Raw genomic sequence first — 24756 nt, forward strand, 5'->3', positions numbered from 1 at the left:
GTGGAAGCAATGTAGGGGGAAAAAAAATTAAGTTCACTACCCAGGATGCTCTCCCTTCCACCACAGCATCACTCACCACCTCTGCCTGTGGGTGATGTTTTCCTAATGATTATTACAATCATATGAGTTCTCCTTCTAAACTGCTCTGTATGAGCTAGAGCTGAGTGCTAGCATGGAAATGAATGATAGTGGGAAAAGTATTAACAAGCTTCAAAGTTATGAATCAAAAAACTGTGGTTCAGTGCCATCCTCTGCTTTACCCAAATAGGCATTACTGCTCTGCAGCTGAGGAAACCTGCACGGGAGGTCTCTCCACCAGAAAATAGTCATTAGAAAAAGGTAAGAAAAATGAAGTTTTTCATCTCAGCTCATTTGAATATGTTGCTCATGATGATTGTATTCAGCTACTATAGCTCTTTTCCTTCTGTATTACCAGCTTTAGAAACATGCTTGAAACATCCTAGCAGTTGCAAATTAAAGATGAATTTTTCTTGCAGTATTTATTTTTTTCTCATTAAGTTGGTCATTCACTCTTAAAGAGAGGATTTTTCCTGGTACTGGGGAAGCAGGTACTCAGGCTGATGCAGATCAGCTACATGCTTAGCTGCTCATGTTCAGGACTTGAATGCCTGCTCACAGAACAGAGACTGACAGGATGGAGCAGACAGAAAGGAGCCCAAGCCATGGGACAGGCTATGCTGCCCCATGCTCATAAAATCAGCTGGCTGTGACTTCCAGCCACTTGCCTTAATCGAGTTACGAGTCTTTGGTTTTTACTACAAGTAATGGGCTGGCAGAGCAATTTGCATAGTAATTTAAACCAGAGGTAGCTAAGGCTTAAAGATATGGGGAAAGAGAACTGGCCTTTGTGATGTTTATAAGGTGTTACAACCATCCATAGCTTTAAAACGATAATTTTCTTCTTTTTCCTGGTGCTCAGCTCTAGTCATTGTGCCTTCTACAGGTTGTGTGATGCTCCAGAGTTCCTGGAGAGAGGAGTTTGGAACTAGTTGATCTTCAAGGTCGTCTTCCAGCCCATGCCATTCTGTAATTCTATAAGGCACGTTCTGCCTTTAGTTGAGATTCATAGTGTCACTTCCCATTGCAAGATTTTGTTTTCATTTTCAGTTCTGCTTGTGTAAGTCTACATATATTGTAGAGTCAGGTTTGCATTATAGGTTGAAAAATTAATCAAAACCAACCCAATCATTTTAGAAAATAAACAAACAACATGAGCAGAAAATACTGTTTGTTTATAGTAAAGGTGTTTAAATGAGAGGCATTTATTTGTGTCCTTCAAGATAGAGACTGGAGGAGTGGTTCATGATTTGTTTTTGTTGCCAGGTGCAACTGCTTTAATTGGCAAAATCTGAGTATTTAAATTTAAAAGCTTCATGAGAAACATTTGCCAGGTGTGAGAAAAGAAGATCAAGGTCTCTCAACCAAGAAGATAGTCATTAAGTTACTGCAGGTCTTTTACAGTATGAATTCATCCACACACAAAGGCCAGAAAAAAAAAAAAAAAAAAAAAAAAAGAAACCATGTCCAGTGTTAGTAAGGTGCCTTTTTGTTGTTTTGTTTTTCTCCTCCTCCTGGAAAAACTTGGTTTTGTTTCAAAATGTTGTGTGGTTCTGGTTATTAGAAAAAAAACCAAGCAAGCATACAAGGTTGAGAACCTCTAGATAATAGTAATATTCACAGCAGTTATTCTTAGGGTGCTCCTTATCCTGTGCACAAAACAAGACAGACATCCCTTGGAAGAAGAGGGTGGAAACTTCTATTCTAAATACAGAATTGCATCTGAGGGCTGAATCACAGCATGCAAGCACAAATGTGCAGTGACAAGCCATACGTTTCAATTCTTGATTTCTTCATTACAAGCAATGCGAAGAGTTACTAAAAACAAATATGTTTTTACATATTGTCTGTCACTCTACTTCATATCCATTTTTGGGGTGTATGTTAAATTCCTCTAGAAAATACAGCCTGAGTAACAGTGCCATTTTCCCACCTCATTTTACATACATAATTTTCCATTAGTGCATTAATAGTGCATACACAGATGACTCTGTTCCACTCATCTTCCTCTATTATTTTTTTTTCTCAGCTTGAAATTAGTAAAGTTTAAAATATTCTTCCTGTCAGATTAGGTTTATTATATACTCAGGAGACACATTAAAGCAGTTAAGCTTTTTAAAAATGTTCCTTACGAATATCTCAGTATAACAGTGAATTTAATAACATTAGGTTTGGGCAGGAAGAACTAAATAACAGGAAATAATCTATATTTCATGACTCCAGGTATCAAGCAAATGATATATACTGCTCAATTTCCCTAAGGCAGATATGACATTTTTGTAGGAATAAAAAATTAGAGAATTAAAAATGTCTTTTTCTCTGATTTTAATATGTTTTACTGATATGAAATTTGATCATGTTGGATCCTTGTTTTGCAAGTGAGAAAAGAAAGAGAAAAAGCTACAGTTTACAGATAAGCAAGAAAAGCAAGCAAGCTGTACAGCATAGGAATACTTTGTCTCCTTAATGGATTTCTGCTGATTGTACAACTTCATCTGAAGAACATTAATGAAGGACCAATGTGATACATATGTCTGATGAGACTCAGGCAATGTAACAAATTATTTTATAGGTGGCATTTTGTGCCTTTTAAAGAATTTATTTTTTTATTATTGCCTTAAGCTTGTTCAATGTGCTCTATTTACATTTGCCTTTTTTTTCTCATGTGTCTCCTATAATAGGGTTTTTTTCAAATAGAATGTAGTAAAGATGCCAAAGCTTACAATAAAAGAGAGTTTATACACAAAGTTTTAACCCAAGGCAGACAAGTCCTCAGTTTTTCCAGCACTGAATAACAAATGGTTCCTGCTTGTTTCAGGGCACAGTTATCACAGGTAATTTTTCCTCTGCCACAGGTTAATTATAATTTTGTGCTACATCCATCCTAACCCGGTGGACTGGGAGGCCAGCTTGACTATTAGAGCTGGAAATCACATAACAGGAGGGTGGCATCACTGTGGCAGGACTGGACAACTGGCCATCACTAAATTTAAAACATTTGCAAGCAGCTTTACTTCTGAATTTATTTATTTTTTCCTATTACCCCTCAAAACCAAGTCTTTCCAGCCAATTTCCTTTGCTTTTCATTCCTCCTCCTGTTCCTTGTAGTGGTGTACCCTGCAGAATGAGGCAAGTTCAGTCAGACATGCAGTGTTGGTGCCTGCCAAGTCTTCATCAGGCTCAACACAGGGCTCCCCTTCTGCTCTGTGGGGATGAAATAGGGATAAATTCCTTGCAGCACTTCTCCCCAGAAAAAACATGCCAGAAACTTAAATGTAACTCCTAATGTGAGAGAAGGGGGACTTCTCATTTATGAAACCTTTCCCAGCTTTGTTCCAGGATGCATTATACAGTACAGCACCAGACAGAGCTCATTTCAGCAGCCTGTAATATATTTGCACTCAAACATCTTGCCTGCAACCTTACACCTCTACTCCACTGAGCACATTTCCGCCTGCAGGAAGACCTGTGGAATTTTGTTTGCAGTTTGTCAGTGGGGAAATTGCATGAGAGTCAAACATTTCTCACTTCTTGGTTTGAATAGCACAGTTATCCTGCTGTCTGCTGTGAAGGGTTTTTAAGTGGAGTGTTTACCATTAGAGCCTCTCCATGTAAATTATTTACTATTGACAGTGATAGCTAGTAGGGAACATTTTTGTGGGATATGGATTTATAATTACACTGTTAGTTTAAGGATTAAAGCTTTTTTTTGATGGCTTACAGAGAGTGTGTTTTTGGTTTTGGAACCGTAGGAGATGTACGAGAAATCTGACATATCATGTTGTCTCTGGCTCAGGAGAGGCAATGTGGAATGAATAATAATAAAAAAAGGGCAAAGAATTATTTTCTCTAAAAGCACTTTAATCTGAATCCATGGACAGATGGCCAAATCAAAAATTGTTGTGTTATTTTGAAAGCTTAGTGTGGCTGCCTGGAAGCTATTGTCCCTGCAGCAGGGCAGGCAGGGGGAGCTGAGCAAATTCTCCTGGTGAGCTTCTCTGAGAAGTCAGCCAGATTCAATCAGGAGCCAAAGCACAATAACTTAAAAGCACAGCAAAAATACTTTCAACACATGCACTTCCCTGCCACCCTGAATTTACCTTGGACGTAGCAGATGGAATATTCACCCAAACGTGGCCAGGGGGGATAAACAGCTGCCATTCCAAAGGCAGAGCTCCATGGGGTGGGTCCATGTGCAGGGTGTCTGTGGCACCTGGGACACAGGGAAAGCTGCAGAGGGAAAGAGCAGGGCAAGGGGTGCTCTGGGGTGGAGGTTTGGCACTCAGCTGAGGAGCACTGCTGTCCTGGTGCCCTGCTCAGCTCCTTCACCAGACAGTGTTTGCTTTGTGCTTGGCTATGATCAGAGATATTTGCCTGGAGTGCATATCAATATGTGTAAAAGCCACATTAAACTTCTATAAAAGTTCCTATAAACTTCTTTTATAAAAGGTTTCAACTCTAGTCTTGGGTTTTATTGTCCAAATGAAGACTGTGAGTAAGGAAGGGCTTAGTGACAGTGGAAGAAAGATACAACTTTATTAGGTCCTCCTAAATTTATTCTCTCTATTAAGTGTAATACTTTCAAATTACATATTTTTTGTATTTATTGGGTATTTTATGAAAAGATGAAAAGGTTCAAAAATAACCTTAGCAATACAGTCCAGCACAGGGTGGATATATGTCTTGAAACAATAAGTCTGAAAGTTATTGGCTTCTAAAAGTGAACGAAATCAGCTCTTCTCTGAATCAAAGTGCAAATCTTGATTTCTATTTTACTCCCTAACTGAAATAACAAAGTGTAATGAGTGTAAATGTAGTTTTTGAATTCAATAATTGGAATTTTCCTTGGTTTTGGAAACCAGTGCAACTATGAAAAAATGAATTTCACAACACCACAATCCAGAAAATGTGAAATTGCCTTAGAGGAAGTCACCGTGCCAGAAATTTTTACAAACAATTTGTTGTTGATTATAATGAAAATGACTGAATGTCTCTAGCCACATTACAAGGGGGTGAAATGCAGCCTGGCAGTGATGGGCTCTGCAGCAAGAGGCACCACTCCTGGCTCAGGTGAAGCACCTGCTGGCACAGCTGCCATGTGCTGATTGCTAACCCATAGCTAACCTGCCTGTTAACTTTCACAGGAAATAATGATTTTCCCAGCTATGGTAAAATGGTTCTGATAAATCAGAGAATCACAGAATATGCTGAGTTGGAAGGGACCCACAAGGATCACTGAGTCCAACTTGGCCCTGCACAGGACGCCCCAAGAATCACACCATATGCCTGACCATTTCCCTGGGGAGCCTGTTCCAGTGCTCAGCCACCCTCTGGAAGAATCTTTTCCTAATATCCAACCTAAACCTCCCCTGACACAACCTCAGGTCATTTCCTCAGGCCCTGTCACTGTCACCACAGAGCAGGGATCAGTGCCTGACCCTCCTCTTCCCCTCATGAGGAAGTTGAAGATTGCCACGAGGTCTCCCCTCAGTCTCCTCCAGGCTGAACAGACCAAGTGACCTCAGCTGCTCCTCACACAGCTTCCCCTCAAGGCCCTTCACCATCCTCACAGCCCTCCTTTAACATCCTCTAATAGCCTGATATCTTTCTTATATTGCAGTGACAATGCCAGACCAAAATCTCTGACCAATTCTATTTTTCTGTAAACCTTACTTTTCAAAGTGGCATAAAATAATGGACTTCCTCTATTTTTGTACAAATAACTAAACCACGTATCATCAAACTGTTGAGTAGATTTTAAGTACATCCATTTTTAATATTGTTTTTATTTTACAATGGCTTTCACAGTGAGCTGAGTGAAAAACACATATGAAATGTGTGGGGTTTTTAAAAATATTCAGATAAATCAAGAAGCCATTTTCCTGAGATGCTGTCTCAGGGCAGAAAGAAATGTGGCAACTGATTTATAAACCCTTAGTCATTTACAGTAAAGATGTTGATACAGCAGGAAACATAATGCTGTGACCAATTTTGTTGTAATATAAAGATTTTATTTTCCTTTTTTATTTTGCTTTTTCTCCTTCTCCTGCTTGCCACAGTAACCTTTTGTTCTTGCTCTTCCAGAAGGAGAATTCCACAGGCACAATGAAAACTTGCTAATCAAAACAACATTGTGAACTGAGAAAATAATAAGATTGTCACAAGCATTGCCTAACTCAGTTCGGGTAAGTTTGCATCTGATTTACTGGGTTTTCCCAGAATGTACTGCACTTATGAAGGTATTATTTAGTAAAAAGGTGTCTCAAAAGATACCAGAGCAAAGAGGATGATAAGCACGTTCGTGTTTATAATATACCATGAAGCAGAAAGGCAGAGTGGGTGCTGTTTTCTGGGTGAACACAGAGTAATATGCTCTACAGATACTATATCTACATAGTATATTGACAACAGCAGATTGGAGTGATTCCAGTCCTGGGTTACTTTTCACATGTGACTAGATCTACCAAGGAACTGAGCAGATTTGCTGTGGTTCAGGGGAAAATCTCATTTGGTTAATGGTGATCTAGTTTTGAGGTCTCTGGCACTGCCTTGACAGCAAATTTGCAACGAATTAACTCTGTAGGGTCTTTATGCCAATAAAGCAGTTTACTACCATTATGCACAGTGCCTTTTCCTTATGCAAACATTATCATAGGAAAAATACTACAAGAAACAACTGTGTTTTAGAAAAAAATTCAAATTGCCTTGATGTAGAAAGTCTTTAAGTTCTCATAGCTGATCTCAAAACTCCTATTTAATGCTACAGCCTGAAAACCACTGCACACAGGGTAGACAGTAATTTCTTGAAGGATGAGATAATGCTGATATTTGGATAAAATGGAGAAAATTTTGGCTGTGTTGATGAAATCTGGAAAACCACAGTTCATACAAACTGTCTCTGCAGAGAACTGGGGATCTGCTGAGCCACTCACCAAGATGCTGGGCAGCCTGCCTATTCTGCAGCTACTGTGGAAGTAAGGAGAGTTGAAAGTGCTCAGGGCTTCATGACCAGAGTATTAATCAGTGAAAATGGGTGATGCAGAGAAACTTCATCTTTGCATATAATTAGCTGGCATTCAAGTTGCTGTCTCTGTGGTATCAGTTTTGACTCCACCAAGGCAGCTGAGCTGAGATAGTAGCTCTCAGATGCTGGCTTGAGTCTTGAAAGCAGTACAACAGTGTTGGCTATAAATAATACAGCAGGGGATATGCAGGCAATGCTGTTTTCAATACTCATGTTAATCCATTACAAGTTTGCTTTGGTATCTCTCCCTGACACAGCTTTATGCTGCTTAGACCTGCCCTTCATGTACAAGCAGTGAAGCTCATTGGCTTTTCTGTGCTCAGGCAACATGTGGCTCTAGAGTCACAGCTGTGTCTGGGAGGGAAAAGAACAGATGGGCTGAAAGTGAGCATGCCATGCTCAAAATTACAATTAAAATTTTATATTGCTTCTTAAGGACTAGAAATCTAAAGGAAAATAAAATCCTCAGGATTTTGTTCAGATGATCATATAAAATGGAGACTGGAGCATGGTCTCACTGAAAGGCACTGGAAGGAGATTGCTGACAATGAAAAGTAGAGAGCCACACACAACTTTGAAATAGTGCAAACACATTTTGTCCTGATAGTATTGGACAGAGATTATCCAGTCTTGGAGTTACAGCACATTGTGTTCGTTCAGACACTGTCTGTGGACTGCCCAAGGAGCCTGAACTACTCTTGGAGACCTGAACCCTTGAAGGAGCAATCTTCTAACTCCCATGGCAGGTGGGATGTGAGTGACTGAATATAGAGCTAATAAAAACTTACATTGTGCCCTTATAGTTTCCATAGCGATAAACTCTTGTTACTCTTCTCAGATTGCTGATAAATTACGAACAAGAAAGTCACAGTGATACCAAGAGGGAGTATTTCTGTATATCTAAATTTTAAAGACTAAGACTAATGCAAATTTATTTGATCAGGCACATCTATTTCACTAAAATTTTAATATTTTTTTCTCAGCCAAGTGCTGCAAATCACTTATTTCTACTCAGAAGACTCTTTGCAGTCAATAACATCTTGTGGGAACATCTTGTCAGGGAGTTTGACACTTGAAGAAAAGGAAGGGTGAGAGGAGGTAGGTCTGTGGGTTTTCAGGCTGCCTAGAAACCTGCTGGTAGCAGGGGAATGCTCCACAGATGGGAAGAAATCACAGGGTTGTATCCTGAAGCTTACAGGGTCAGTGACTCTGTGTAGGCCTCTTAATACATCTGCATAATAAGCTTTTCCTTTCTCATATTAATATTTTTGAAAGTGTTCCTGGTCTGTATTTGCATATGGGTGCCAGATGATGACGCATTAACTCTGCAAGCTGAACTGAGCACAAAAATATGCTCAAACGAAGCAGGGAAATATTGTTGTGTCAAAGTCACATAAAATTACATGTGCAAGGTTTACCTAGCAAGTTGCTGGAAAGGAGCCATCTCTCCATTATTGCAGCAATGATCTTAGCATTTAAGCAAACCAGGAAAATGTGTGTTTGACAAAGAATACAAAAAAAAGTAATATGACAGATCTTTAAAAGGACCTAAAATCTCTCTAACACTGGGAATCAGTTATGCAAGGGATTTTGTCTAAAACCACATAATTATCATTGCTTGATAAATCTATTTACAAAAAAAAGCAGCTTGAACAAGTAACTCACATTTTTTCTCAGATCATATGAAACTTAAAGATCAGAAGTATTCTATGCAGACCTTCTGAGGATATAATACATGTCATGTGCCACATTTGATTCTGCTGTAGCTGGCCATCCTTAAAGAGCTATTTCTAAAGTGTGTGTTATCACTTCCAGTACACTACATTGCTCTAAACAGAAGTGTGGGATGACTAGATATTGTGGTGTGCTAGAAATGGGATTTCCATTTTTACAGACGTCAAATAACACTTATCTGAAAAGCCTGTTTCTTGATTCTGGAAGGTTTTTGTTAATAATTGCAATAGGAGACATAGATTTTGTCTTCTTCACAGAGAAATGAGAATATAATGGGCCTTTCTATTTTCAAAGAAAAAGTTTGAAATGACCTTTAATTTTTCATTCTGGGAACTCTGATCTGGCATGATCTAGCTTGAGTTTCTTCAAAACTTGAATACCAGAGAGAGTAAGCCCTTTTTGCCTATGAGGGAACAAACTTCTTAAAGTATTAGTGAAATTGCAGGACATCAGCAAAATGTGTGGAGTTGGGCTGAATCAAAGATCTTGGCTCTGTAAAAGCACTCTTTCTTTCAATGCCTCTGGGCTCCAAATTCAAAGCAGAAGGCATCAGGATGTGGGGAAAGTGAAACAGGTGTCACTTTTATATGTCCTTCCACTCATGACTCAGTACATTTTCTTGCATCATAAAGTTTGTGTTGTACATTATTCTTTCTTTGGGCCCGAATCTCTCCCTTTTCTGTGTGAGATATTTCACTTGGTAAATGTAGGCTTACTGGAACTAAAATGGATTTAAATTGCTGCAAAGTTCTAAGGGAATGACACTTTCTACTGAATAACATTTTCAGCCTTACATAACAACCACCCGAAAGTCAAAGTTGTGTCCTTGCCCAAGGACGTGGTTTCAAAGCTGTCACCTTGTAACAGCTGTAATTGTTATGCAAGGAAAGGAGGTAATCAGATAGATAGTGTTCATCATTTGATTTCATACTTCTTCTACAAGCTTAAGCACAGGAAACCTATGAGAGATTTATTTCATTGCTCACTCATATCTTTACAGCACAGCATAAAGATGAATGTCTACAAAGAGATCTTTGAATTCTTTCTTGCAATTTCCTGCAAGAAATGATACTGGAAAGGTTTGTAGCTCTCTGGGGACTTAATTTCTACATGTACCCGAGGGTGACTTCTGATCAAAGATGCCTTTTAAAAAGAAGGCTAGTGAAGATGCTTTAAATAAATGCAAACTTCCTTCCCCAAGGGCTAGCAAGGAAAAGGAGTAATCTATGAGAGGGAACTGGACAGTATTATTGGTAGAAGTAAAAAAATTTCAAAGTAACCTGTGTCCTAAATGGAAAAGGGAGTTGTTTTAATAATCCAATACAAAATTTAGTAAAGCTTTAGGAAATGTTTGTTTGTTCTGTTTTTTAGCACAGTGTTATTTGCAAAGTTTCCATTGTGTTGTTTTTTAAGGGAATATTGGTGTCTGGGAAATGGAAGCTCCTCCTGAGCTAAGCTTCCTAGGACCATGAATCCACCCATATGCTGAGTGGTTGTCTGATTTCATAACTTGCATATGTATATATATAATGCTGACATAATAGAATTATTTTGAAACCCAGGGTCAGTACTATTCCCTTTCCTTCATGAGAAGCCAATCCATTGCCGCTTGGCAGGAGGTGGCCTGGTATGCATTAATAACACACACCTTGGTGTGTAACACACCTTGATACATTAGTATCTTTTCCTTAATAATGCAGTCAAAGTTTCTCCTTGGTAATTACTGTTCCTGCTTTATTTCCTTACAGTTTGAATACTATAGACACATATATTAAACTATTTATTGTCAGAAAATATTTGTGAATGGATTTAATTTAAATACTTTTAACTAGTCTTGATTCATAGGAGCATTATCATTCAGCCCTCAAGAAATACTGTAAAATTTAAGATATCCCAGAATTCCATATATTGGGCACATTTAGATTCCACCTGTAAAACAAAACACTGCATCAACACTTCCTTCAAATACTATTTTCAATGAACCTCCACGTGAAGAAGGCCTTTGGCATTGGGATTTAATTATTTAAATGAGTATTGAAGCAAAATATATTCAAAGTTGCAGGTAAATCCTGAGACTTGAGTTTTGCTCCTACTTGCTTTGTATCTAACCCAGTTTTCTTCTACTCGGGGTGGTTCAGAAATCACTAATTGATCTCCTTGGTGTGACATGAAGCATTTCCAGGTAGATAGTGAACCTAGAGACAGAGTTCTTGATCATCTGTATAAAAATGGTGTCACTCCTGGGGCCTATTCTGGAGTCTACCAGTCTGCTTCTTCCAGAGTGAAGCCCAGGGTGGCTGCAGGGACCCTTTCCTCTGAGCAAGATGAGTGACACAGCACAAGACTGGGCTCACAGGCACCCTGTGCTGCTGCCCAGTGCTACAACAGGTAACTTTCCACCTCTGCCTATGTGCCTGCATGTGTCAGGACCCAAAAAGGTCTTTAATATTTTACTATGTCATTTTTCCCTTGCAATATCACCCTGTGAATGCCAGAGGCTACATCTCATCAGGATCCCCCTCATCAGGGGAATCTTCCTGCTGGTTTGAGGAAACTAGAACATTAGTCTCCATATACACAAAAATATCCCAAAGATAGGAATGCTTTGCCTCTGTCTGGACCAGATTCCATCCAAGCCTTCTGAGCTGATAGAACACTGACTGTGAATGCCACACATCTGTCTCATGGTCTTTAGGGAGTCTAGGTCTCTCTCTATGGGGCAGACAAAAGAAAATGAAAGCATTTTTTTTTTCTTTCTCTCCCCCTGCTCCACCTCCCCCTCTCACCTTGTTTTTTTAGCATTCTTTGTGACAAAAAGGGGTGTAAAGCTGAATGGTCTTCTTGGACTTAGTTCTGTGTTGGTGGTGCTAGTCCTAAAGGACTACAAATTTAACTGTACCTGAGATATCTTTTTAAAATTAAGTTTCTTACAGCACATTGAAACGTTCCAGCTGTTTCAGTATTTTGGTACGTGTCTCTGATGAAAACCTTTGGGTTATAGAGAGCTGCAGAGGCGTGCAGAGGCTCCAATTTAGAAGATAATTTAATGCATTTAGGAAGTCAACAGAGGAACACTTCTGGTTCCACTGGAGCTAGGGAACCTGAAATATATCTTTAAATCTACTCTAACTTTTAAAATAAGGAATACTTCAAATTACATTACATTACTTCAAATTTAACAAAAAATGTTAAATTGTCTTGACATATCTTTCCTCTCAGGAGATTATCCCAAATAATTATTCAAACTATATAACTGTAGCAAGGTGCCTATGAAGAGATATCTTTAATTTTGTTGCTTTTAAACTATTGTCCCTGACTTTCCAACTTGAAAAAATACAATTATTACTTTAAAATTAAGTGAGAAGATTGAAATTCTCTCTGTTTGAATGACACAGAACAAACACTTGTGTATTCCACTAGAAGAACTGTTGGGAATGATAGTGTTAACCTTCATGCCACTTGATCATTAGAAGGAAAGTAAAGAATATTTTACTATTGGATTATTCTGAATTTTATTAGAAAGACCAGGGTGTGAGGAATTGGAGGGTGGGGGACCACAGAGCTAGAGAAGATCAGTTGGTGGAGCAATTTTGACAGTGGTGTGATCTCCAGACAACTCAGTGGCAGCCGATGACACCTTTTCAATTCACCACACATGGATTTTAGTGAGGTTTCGTTACAAAGTCATTGCTGACATGAGGGTTGCCATAATCCTTGATCCAAAATCTCTGATCAAAATAATTTCAAGGATTCTATAAACTCTTCAAATATACCCAAACACCTATGCTTTTCAATCTGTAGTAATTTCTTTTCCCATAGCAAATAATATATCCCTGTGGGTTTCATATCAACTTTTTTGTGATGTGAAAATGGAATCCACAGTGAATTTCTTTGCTTGCTGATGAATCACCTTCACTACTTCAGTTTTTCCAGAATGCCTGAAGTATTTTACATTTTTAACTTTTCTATGAATATTCTGTTCGTATGCAGTGTTTAATGAGAGAGGCATTGCTCAATATATGTAATAGATATATAGTCCTAGACATGCTAAAGTGATAAGCTATGAACACCTTTTGTATAGGCTAGAAAGATATTTTATTTTGAAGCAACAATGTGATTTGCAGTACATTTCTAATCCTTTCCTGATGTATTTTTTAACTTTTTACTCCATATTTTGCGTGTATGCATTTAGTGTTTTCCTTCTCATGTGATTTACATCACAAGTAACAGCAGATATTAACTTCTTTCTCTCAGATGATTTATTGAAGCTGTCAAGATAACTTTTTATTTTATCTTTCTTATCCAGAGAGGTCTCTATTTGGTGTTATCAGTTTTATTTTTCCCCCCATATATTCTCTGTATAATATTTCACCTTAATGGAAATATTGAAGACTTTAAGACATAGGACATATCTCTCTAAGAATCTGTTCATATCCTCTTGGTAGAAAACAGACTTTGAACTATTCTTTATTCAACCTTCTGCACAACAATTTTATCTAGAACATATTTCTCTTGTTTGATTATGGGGGCGTCTTGTTGGTCACTATCAAATGCCATAAGAAATACAAGATGTTTTCATACTTCCCACTCATCCACTGAGCTGATAATTTTATCAAAGAAGGGGATTGTGTTGAGTGCATCTTTTTTGAAAATACATGTTAAATTTTTCTTATTACCCTCTTGTGTTAACAAATTGATAGATTACTTTATAATTTATTCCACTATTCTTTGGGGTACTGAAGTAAGGTTGAATAGTTTCTAATTTCTTAGATAGACCTTTTTCCTCTTTGAGAAGGATTTTCTCTTTGTCCTCTCACAGTCCTTTGGGATCTCATTGTCTTCTAAAGACATTCAGAAATCAGTGCTAATACCTCTGAGACTGCTCTGGCTACTGCTGTGAGTACTCACAGGGGGACATTTTGTCAGGCCCTGCTGAGTTCATTATCTCTAACACTTAAACTATCTTCCATGCTTCTAATTCATCTCCTTTCTCCTTGTTACTGATTCCACAATAATCGTGGTATGGATTCACTGAGTGCTTGCACCAGGAGTTACTTTGGACTGAAATATCTGTAGCTCTCTGAGTGACTCCCCCCAAAGCCCAAGTGCTCAGCAGAGCTCCACATCCATGTCAGTGACTGGAAGCTCTAGGTTGGATCCATGCCCTGCTCTCCTTTGCTGTCCTGAGAACTGCCAAGCTCCTCTCTGACATCCACAGGTGTCAGAGGCTTCAGGAACACTGGGCTCAGCACAATGCCTCCTTGAAATCTAGTATGTCTTATCTCTCAGAAGAGTGTTGGAGGCTTTGGTTTTCATTTAAAGCAAAATAATGCAATAGCTGAGCTGGGACCCAGAGGAGAAGTCTATAGCTCTGCAGCCCCTGTCACTCCTTTATGAGGGCCAGTGTCATGCCAGGGACATGCCAGGGAGTGAACAGGAGGAGGGAGGCAGAAAGGAGTGACCAGGACAAGAAGAAATGAGCTTGTGCTGCTCCACAAGCAGGTGTGCAGGAAAAGGAAAGATTAATTCATGGTCTGCTCCAATGATTATTCCTGTTTCATTTGAAGACAGAGTGATTAAAATTTAGGAAAGTTCCTTGTGGTAGAAAACATTGGCAAATTTTGTGAAAAACATTTCTCAAAGAAGTGTTACAGTGTCAAATAATGTTTAAATAAAATAATTTTGTTATCCGGTAGCATGTAAGTACTCATTGTGTCATATTTGTCATGCCTTCTGGCATAACAAATTTAGCATTTGCTGCAAGACACATTGGCTGCTGTCATAGGAAGTAGCAAAATTGATATAAAAGAGGGACAGCATATGGCAAAAATATCACTTTGGGAAAGGACATAATGCTGCAATTAATAATAAAAGAAGAAAATAATCTTTTTGCAAAGAGAAATCTAATCCATTTAAAGCACATCCCTGGAGCAGTTTGCTGTGTTTCCAAGCCTAGGTGAATTCTCCTAGGTGCAGTAATCTTTCATTGGAATTTATTTTGTCAGGTCTATGCCAGGTAGGAACACATAGTAGATATGACATAGAATATATAATAAGCTATAGCTTTCTCTCCCTATGAAATCTTTTGGCCTCATGAACTTTTGTACCAAAGCCTTTATTACTTGAAAAAGAAAGCAGCGTATATACTTAGGCTGGAATGTCAGACTTCTTCCTTGCTGCTGCATCACAGTGAAATATTTTTTATTTCCAAATTGGCCTGGGTCTAAAGGCATGTGTTGACTTCTCTGAATTCTGGCTTGGTGATAAGTAGAGCTAAAATAAGGAAGTCTCTGAAAAATTGCTTCTTTTTGACCAGGGAAGGGGAAAAAATCCCAAGGTACATGAATTCAATAAAAAAGTGTCTAAAACTTCTCCCTCTGGAAGACCAGGTAGCTGTTGTGGGTCCACATAGAAAGTTATTCTAAAAGTTGTAGCAAGTAAAAATACAAAGTGAAGTCCTCTGAAGAGCTGTGTATTTCCTATTTCTCCAGAGGATAAGGAGAGGTTATTTCATCTCAGGATGAGAAGAAAGTTGACCTGCTAGATCCTTGCAATTGTTTTCAAGGACTTTTACTTGTTAGAGAAAAAGGAATGTGGGATAGGATAGGAGTGGGTGTTTCACATCTTAAAGCTCCGAAAAGTGTGTTTGACAGGTTGCAAAAATGTGAAAAGTACACTTCTGAACCACTTTGGTGGGAAGCAAGAAAATTTTCTCAGGCAGTAAATAGTTTGTTAAAGTGAGTGGCTCCAATAGCTAATCTGTGCTGACTTCCATGGAGAAGCTACAGTGAATCCTTCAGAAACCTTCACACACAGAATATGCTGAGTTGGAAGGGACCCACAAGGATCACTGAGTCCAACCCCTGTCTCTGCACAACGCCATCCCCAGGAGTCACACTCTGTGTCCGAGAGCATTCACCAAAAACTTCTTGAGCTCTGTCAGGCTTGGTGCTGTGACCTCTTCCCTGGGGAGCTGTTCCAGTGCCCAACCACCCTCTGGGTGAAAAACCTCTTCCTAATATCCAATCTAAATCTCCTCAGACTCAGCTTCAGACCATTCCCTTGGACTCTGTCACTTGTCACCACAGAGAAGAGATGAGTTCCACCCCCTACCCCCTTTCCTGCTTGACTTCTGACATTTGGGAATTGCCTGCTCCTGTGCCCTGAGTAGGTGATGTTTAAAAAGTGGCCAGAACTGATGGACCCCAGCATCTGCAAAAGCTTTTTTCAGGAGACCTTGCTTGCTAGTTGCCTGAGCAGCCTGAAGTCTGCTCTCCTCATATGCTGAATTCAGGTTTTGGCACTTTTCTTCCTCTTCACAAGATTTTAAACTCAATTTCTTTGTGGTCACCTTGGGCAAGATGGCTTCCAGTCTCCACTCATGAGATCCAAACTTTTCCCAAGTGGGAGATTAAAGAGGGCATCTGTCTGAGCTGGCTCCCTTAGGACCCGTTCCATAAAGCTGTCATCCAGGTTTTTAGGAATCTTCTAGCCTTCATTGTACCAGGTGTGTGATGCTTCCAGTTAACTTCTGGCAAGCTGAAGTCTCCCATAAGGACAAGGGCAGTTGATTTGGAAGAGTCCCTTAGTTCCTCAAAGAATAATTCATCATTGTCCTGGCCAGGAGGCCTGTAGTGGACTCCCACGATGGCATCTGCATTATTTGTTTGTTTGTTTGTCCCTTGACTCTTATCCAGAGGCTCTCAACTGTGCCATTGCCAGCTGTGAGCTCCATACATTCTACCCCTTCTGTTCCATACAGTGCCACCCCTTCACCTCTCCTGCTGTGCCTGTCCCTCCTGAAGAGCCTGTAACCATCCAACAGGGCACTCCAGGCACAGGACTCATCCCACCAGGTTTCACTGATGCCAGTGATGTCAAATCTCTGTGACTGGGCCAAAGCCTGGATTCCCCTCGCTTGTCCCTTGTGCTGGGTGCATTAGTGTGGAAATTTCAGGTGTGGTACATTGTAGCCAACACTTCCTGAGGCAGATTGAGGGATCCCATCAGTGCTCCTTTCCTCAAGTTTTGACACACCATTCCATCACTCATCACTGGCCAGCCTGGCTTTGTCCCTTTCCCCCTTCAAGGCTGGTTTAAAGCTCTGCCAATGAGCCCTGCCAGTTCCTGTGCTAGAGCTCTTTTTCTCCACTGATATTGGAGCATCCCATCAGGTGTCAGTAGACAGGTGTTGGGTAGATCATCCCATGGACAATAAATGCAAAATTTTTCTGCCAAGACCAACCTTTGGAACCATGCACTGACTTGATGAATCTGCCTAGTTTCATCAATATTCTTACCAGAAGAAGTGAGGAAATTGCTGCCTTTGATCCATACCCCTCTTCCAATTGTCCCAGGGCCCTGAATTTTCTTTTGATTGCCTTCTGCCTTCTTTTTTATTTAATCACTGCCAGTTTAAACAACCACTAGACAGTTATCAGAGGGCCTTACTAAACTGGGGAGTTTTCCAGTAATGTCCCTTATCTGAGCCTGTAGAGACAGCAGACTTTCTTGTGAGTTGGATCTGGTCTGCATATCAGGCCCTACATTCCCCATAGAAGGGAGTCTGCTATTACAACTGCCCACCCTTCTTTTCCTCTTAACAGAGGAGGTTGTGGTGCTCAGAACAGGTACTGCTATTTTAGGAGGCCCCACTATCCCAGAAGGATCTTTGCCCACCTCATCTGTTGTCTGACCTTCTAGTTCCAGAATCTCACATCTCTCTAGAAGGTTCCTGTCCTACTTGTAAAATTCTGAGAAAGAGGAGGAACCTTCTGGGCCTGCTTCCAGCCTTCTTCTTTAAAACACTCTTGGCTCACTGTTTGACTGATTACTCTGCAGGCTTCTGAGTCCACCTGCCTCTCCACTACACTGGAGGTTTGAGACTCCTGAGAGTCTGAGACCACAGTGTCTCTGAAAATAATGGATCTATTTCTTGGTCATTCTCTTGAATACTACATAGGGAGGTGGCGTCAGCTACAGGTGCACAGAAAAAATGCACCCACAAAGTCATACAGACTGAGGAGCACATGAAAGGTCGTATGTAAAAACTGTGCAAGTCCTCTGTAGATCCTCAGCTTCACACCAGACATCCCTCTTGAGATTGTTCATAGGGCAGGGAAATAGAAGGGGATTAAAAAAAGACCACCCTAAATAAAAAAGTACAAACCTCCCTACTTTTGAGAAGTTAACCATATTGTAAACTTTTTTAAAAGGTTCTGTCTAGGGGATGTGGCGGTTTACTGATATGGTCGACTACCTGTGGGATTTCTAAAAACCTGTAGAAATGTGATGCATAGATCTGAGGGCAACTTATCTTTTCCTGGAATAAATCACCTCTTAGATTTCCAAGGACTCCTTTTTTCAACAATTTCTCTGGAACACTGATAAGCTTTTTAAGAAGAAATTGGGAGAGTGAAGAATAAGAACTGTATAAAAACGGATTTTCTTCCTGCTTCCTAGAAAATAGCATGAACCGGGGTAGGAAAGAATTCTTGTTTATTACACTACAATAATATGAATCCTGTCTTTCAGTTTATAATTAGCCATCTTTAGTTCACCCTGATAAATTGATTTACAGCATTTACACTTTATACTTAGTACTCAGCCAAAAGAAAATTTAATTTATGCTCCCTTATAATATTTACACGAAAGATTATTCTTTGAGATTTGAAAACTGAGAGAACATATGTCTTATAAACTGAAAAAAATTAAAAAGTTATAAGAATTAAAAAGGGTTTTTTTTGTTTAAAATGTTGCTTGACTTGTTTCCCACTTTGCAATAAAAAAAAGAATAGTGATTTCATCTTACAAACACTTTTTTTATGCCTAATCCTTTTTAGGAGCAAAGATGACACAAACCTTCTTGAAATGACATATATGCCATCAGGATGTCAAGAGAACCTGGCTGTTTCTAACTGCCCAGAACAACAACTTCAAAGCCAAATCTGCAGCTGTAGTCTTGCTGTGCATAGCAAACAGGAAAAAACACTGCCTAATGCAAAAGAGCACAGAGAAGGATCCAGTAGAATGGGAATGAAGGGATTTTCATGCATCTCTACTGAAACATCAGTTCGTTCCAATCATATCATTGAGACCTAAAAGCACAAACTGGCTGCAGAGAATAGAATCAAGTTTGTAAAGACTTGGTATTCACACTTCCTTATTTTTCAAGAGAGAGGTGCAACACAGAACTGAATACAGAACAAAGAATTATCGACCCCTTTTGTATATACTCTGCTTAAATTTCTGCTACTGGAGTAAGACAAATATGGATGAACTCACACCAGAGCAAAGACATCAAATTAAGGCAGAGAGCCTCAATAATAATGTATTTTTCTCATTATTAGTAATTAATAATATATTAGCTCCTCCGGAGAATCAAAAGTGCAGAATGAGAGACCACAAATATTTTTTTAAAACATTTCCCAGAGGACCATTTCCATGCCTCCAGATGATGGAGTCCGTTCCAGGGTGCTGTACCTAGAGGAATGACAATATCGCACCAAAAATTGCTGGGATCATTTATGTTTTGTTCCACAACTTCCCACTGCTACAAACTGCCAGGGCATCCTGGGCAAGGAGATTGCTGAAGAGTTACCCTGGCCATGTAGGAATGTAGCTGAACAGAGCAGATTGCAAGAACAGTCTTTGATTTGGTCCACTGCTCTTTCAGGAGGGGAATTGTGGAGGGTAGTAAATAATGCAAAAGTGTATTTCATAGAGGAACTCATTCACACAGCCACAGCTAACTTGTAGGCTTGAAGGTGATGGAAAGGCACTCATTATTAGGAAAGATGAAAATAATGCATTTATTTTCTTCCTTTTGGCAGAGAATTAGATTAATTTCTGTATCTGGGTCTGGATGAAATGTTCCTGCCCTTTGTTCAGCCCAGCAATAACTTCAAAGCATTTTGAATATTTGGCTAGGTACAATAGTATTATATGTCATAAATCATGGATCACATTAGCTGGGCCATTCATGAACTCAGTAAGTAATGACAAATGTAAAGCTAAATTTGGCTTTCAGTTGCACGATGTAAATCTCTTGTAGCTTTGAAATCTACAGAACATTCATCATGAAAGGAAACTTTATTTTCAATATTCCCAGAACACAGGAAAATCAAAGGACTGCTTTCAGATCACTAAAAACAGCATATCAAATCAGACAGAACTTTAAGAAATACAGAGATTTTGTGGAAAAGAAACATGTTTTCTAAATTTGTGAGTTCCAATAGATGTCATCGTTAAATGGTGGCAAGTGTTTTGAATAGCAAATCTTAAACCTGAAGAGGTCAGAAAAGGGAATAAACATTGTTTTGGATATGTTCTGAAATCAGTTTTTTCAATATCTCCTAGATCTCTGTTCAGGTCTGGCTGGAAGGCTTTGGTCCATATTTTAGCTGTGTTGCATCCTATTAGAAGAAAAATATCCTGACCTCATCTGAGAGGATGCTGTAGCTGGTGCTCCAGACTGTATTTGAAGATCCAGTCCTAGGTGAGCTTTTTTTCTTCTTTTCTTATAGCAATAAGTCTCATTGCTGCTCTTTAATGGGGACCTGATTATATTATTGATAGTTGGCAGCTGGAGAAGGGGAGACCAAGGATAACTGAGATGGACAAGAAAGTAGTATTGTTTTATGTAAACAGGAAAGAAAAAAAAGAGAAGACCTCCCTCAACCTTTGGTCCCAAGGTGCCAGAATTATGCCAGTTTCTTTTCTGTGAGCAGGGCAGGAGTGCTGAACTATATCTGGTCTTTCTCCAGGCACAGATGTAGAGCTGACAGAATCTGGCACTTTAAGAATTATGTTTCAAGCTTGGCAGAAGTTTTCTCATGAGCATGTGTACACGTGAGTCTTGAAGGGTTTAAACACACCAGCTTGGAGGAGCAGTCTGGAGTGTCTCCTTGTTTGAATGCACCAAACACAAAACTGGTAAAACACCAGAGGCACAGAAAAGGAGCAGAGGTTGGCTGCCAAATGTGTCACCTTGATGTAAAATAAATCTGTGCAGAGATATATTCCAAGGATCTGTAGAGCTTTGGGGATGAAAGTGGAACAGGGATGCTTAAACACCCTTCAAATGCGGGTTAGTGTTCCTCTTGCCTAATTCATAAGGAGTGGCAGTGCAACACTAGGCAGGTGCCTAGAACTAACTTGTTACTAAGAGATCTGCAAGGTCTGCTCTAGCACTGAGCAGTTCTGAGTTAAGAGGGGGCATTGGACTATTCTGATCTAATACATCTTCTAAGATAATGCACATCCTTCCTTTGATGTGTGAATATGTGAGGCAGTGCCTCCACATTGCTGCCTGCACAGATAGGGATGAAGCTGTCAAAATCCACGGGTAAGAGCAAAGCTGCTCCACATCAGTGATACTTGGCTCCAGAGCAGAGGAGAAGTGGAGAGGCATTTGAGTTATGCCTACTGCTAATCTGTATTAACACAAAAGCACTGGAAGCTATTTCATTATCCTTTGCTTTGTTTCTGCTAATCCTTCCCTAGTCAGAAAAAAAGCAGAACTATTTTGAAGGCTTAAATTTATTTGCTTCTGTTCTGCAGATTTGCAAGTAGTGAGGAGCATGTGCTTAGAATATTCTCTGTTGAGTTGTTGTATAGATTCATCTACAGAACACTGACTGTATGAATTCCTTTTTACTAGGGTTGATTGAACTGTTACCTCTTTTTCCTCTTCTGCCACTAGATTATATCCAAAGACAACAATTTCTCAGACAGTTGATCAATCAGTCAGATTTTTATATTGGACTTGAACAACAATGAATACTCTCACTTGTTGCCAAATTCCTTATGCAAACTGGTAGCAATAATAAAAAAATATTCTTAACACTTACATCCTCCTGGAACTGGTCTTCTGCAGAGCCCAGATCACCAAGCAGCTTCAGTTTGTTCAGCTGCAAATAAAAGGTAAATGATCTGCTCAAAACAACATGAATAACCATATCATTTCCCTCCTTCAATTTCAGCATTAGCATTAATCATCTGATATACTTCCTTTTGTAGATGGTTTCAGAAGTCTGTTCAACTTGATTCTGGTGTAGTGATACAAAGTAATACTGGGTCAAAATTTTCAAGTTCAAAACAAAATCCACAAACTTTCAGACATATCTGCATTTCAGACATACCTATACTGTGTATCCTGGCTGTAAATAACTAGAACATCCCAGATGTTTTTGATAATATGCAAGGAACAAACCAAGCACGTCCAAAAGATAAACTGAAAGACTTTACAAAGCTGAAAGAGTACATGAGATTTAGAAAACTTTTATCTCTACATTTCATCAAAATGTTTAGATCTTGCAGAATTTGAATTCTGCTGGTAGTACTTTCAGAGCTTCATAAAAAATCAATATTGTCATATCAATAAAATATCTGACACAAATATCCAAATTTATAGGTGTTTATTGAATCAATATCAGTAAAACTTCCTTTCTGAATCACATAGTGACAGTCATTTGTAGCAGAAAAGGAAAATGAGCTGAAATACAAAGAAAAAGGTAAAGCTGAGCCAAAAAGGGGAATGGAGGAATGAAATAATAGAATAGCAGTTGACTGTGACATAGATGGGTTATGAGCTCAGCTTTGACTGGTCATAAGTTTTAAAAAAAATGTCCTTTCCCCCAGCTTTCTCCTGTTCAAACTGATTCATCACGCTATTTCTATTTTTCTGGCCTCAGATAAATTTAATCTAAAGACTCTTTCAAGATATGTGAAGAAATCCCCTCTGGTGAGGTCTTGAATATTTTTTTTTTCTTTCTCTGGAAAAGGCTACTCTGCCCAGCTGGCAGGCCTGCTTTCTTTCATTGGGCTTTATTCCTCTGGTATAAGAACTTGTTTGTTAGAAATTATCTATTTTCTGCACTGTCTAGGATAGTCTGACCTCCTTTTAACTGGCAAGAAAGGCTTTTTCTCCATGAGCTAATGCAAGTCCATTCCCATGAGATAGGCAGTATATTATGACATCTCTGTATTTTGTATGCTCTCTAAGAACATCAAACTCTCATGGGAACCTGTTCTAGTGTAACAAATTTTCTATCTTTCTAATTAATTGAACCTTCTGCCATTGTGTAATAATTATCTTAGCTTCTCACATATGTATTTTGAATTGAAGGTATTGTTTTGTTAAGCTGTTGGCTGATGTTTGGTGATTCTGTTCTTTTCCTGGTGCTTTCCAATTAAGTAATTTTCTCAGTCTTCTTTGAACTTCCTCTTCCATGATCTACACTTCACTTTGATTAAGGACATAATTCCGTTCACATCAGTTTTTATAATCTCCTTTGCCAGAGGGTTACATCATGCCTTCCATTCCCATTTTTCTTTCCAGAAGTCATCATGCTTAGTTCATTTGTCACCATATTCTTCTCATCTTTCTGCCTGACAGCTTGAAAGATTTCTTCTGGTCACCTCCACCTCACAGGTAATGGTGTAATTTGTATGTGTATTCCTTTAGTTCTCTTGTCTGTATCAATAAGTTCTCCTTCAACTCCAATTCCTGCAATGTTATGATATGAGATTAAGGTTTTATTTTATTTTTTTTTCTGTGATTGCATTAGTATTGATCTACTTTTCAATTTCCCCTTATTCATGTCACCCCAAGTAAAGCTGCTGTCATTACAATGTTCCTGTTGACAGAGTGGGACAAGTGCAAGGCGGATATGAAATGGAGCCAGACCTAAGATATGTAATTTCATACCCTGAAACTCTGTGCAAATGTAACCTGTGCAGTATCATGCCTTTTCAGATCTGCTTCTTCTTCTTACATCTTTTAAAGTAATCCTGTGCTATAGATATTCTTCACTATTCTTCAGCACTTTTCTCAGGACTTGTCACCCCCTCAACCAGGTGCAATGCTTATTGCATAAATGCATATAGAATTCTATATTTCACACTAAAGTGAGCAATTAAGAGAAAAATTCTACAATAGGTTCTGTTTTTCTCTCTCTTGCTGTTCAAATGGACGACACAGGAAAGAAACACAGCAAAACTCCTATGGCTTTCTGTTCAGAGCTTTGGTGTCACCTGGAAGCTGAAGTTTTTCAGAGTGAACACTATAATCTTGTTGGAAGAAATCTTTTAAATTTGAAGAATAAATGATGTAGTTCTTGAATTTCCCCTCTTCTGGACATCAGATTTTTTTTAATTTGACAAAAAGTCAATATTTTCATTGTACTTTGTTTCTGAATTAGATAATATAATTTAGAACCTATTAGAGTGAGTGACTGAATATGTGGTTTAGGTCAGGATTGTCAACACATGTCAGGGAACAAGTTATTAAATGTATTAAGTTCTGGTAAATTAGCCCGAGAGAGATATGTGTGTGTTCTTTTAACACTGTGAGTTTCTATGCTTTTTGATAAGTATTTCCCCTGTTTGCATGATTTTACTTTTAAGTGGTCACTAACAGCTAATTGCAAGTAAAATATATTTTCTGGGACCTGTGTCTTGATAAAAAACATGATATTTCTGTGAAAATAAAGTAGTTGACTTGCATACAATGTAGGGATACTAATTTAAATTTTAAATCTGCTTAGTGGAGAGCAGAATGTGTTTTGAAGCTACAGTTTCATAATTTGGAACTAGCTAGAGCATCTGTTCTTTAGCAGATAAGGGACAAGTGAAGTCTGAATCAAAACTACATCAACCATTATTTTATCTCTGTGTTGTTGGTATACTTGCATGCATCCTCATCACTTCTGTCTAAACTTTTGAATATTGAAATTTAGTGAGAAACATTTTATTCTTGCTTTAGGATTTAATTTGTTGCTTGCCATTTGTTTTGCTTTACTTCTTCTTCCTGTTGACCTTAGCCAACTCTTTTGAAATTGTATATTGTGAAACACACAATTAGTTAGAAGTCCTACTACAAAGTGGTGTTTCTACAAAGTGCCAATACTTTGGAAGAA

At 38.8% G+C, this 24756-nt stretch overlaps 1 long non-coding RNA gene across 1 annotated transcript in view; it reads left to right on the forward strand.

Annotated features, from left to right (window-relative positions):
* Positions 1-241: 241 nt before the first annotated feature.
* Positions 242-24756, forward strand: part of LOC148225097 (uncharacterized) — a 51142-nt gene continuing 26627 nt past the window's right edge. Inside the window, exons 1-3 of the long non-coding RNA XR_015802054.1 lie at positions 242-339; positions 6163-6263; positions 20195-20333. This is a non-coding gene — a long non-coding RNA (uncharacterized LOC148225097). The remainder of the gene's footprint in view (positions 340-6162; positions 6264-20194; positions 20334-24756) is intronic.

Source organism: Sturnus vulgaris, chromosome 1 (genome assembly GCF_052056855.1).
Source record: "Sturnus vulgaris isolate bStuVul1 chromosome 1, bStuVul1.hap1, whole genome shotgun sequence".
Taxonomy (NCBI): Eukaryota; Metazoa; Chordata; class Aves; order Passeriformes; family Sturnidae; genus Sturnus; species Sturnus vulgaris.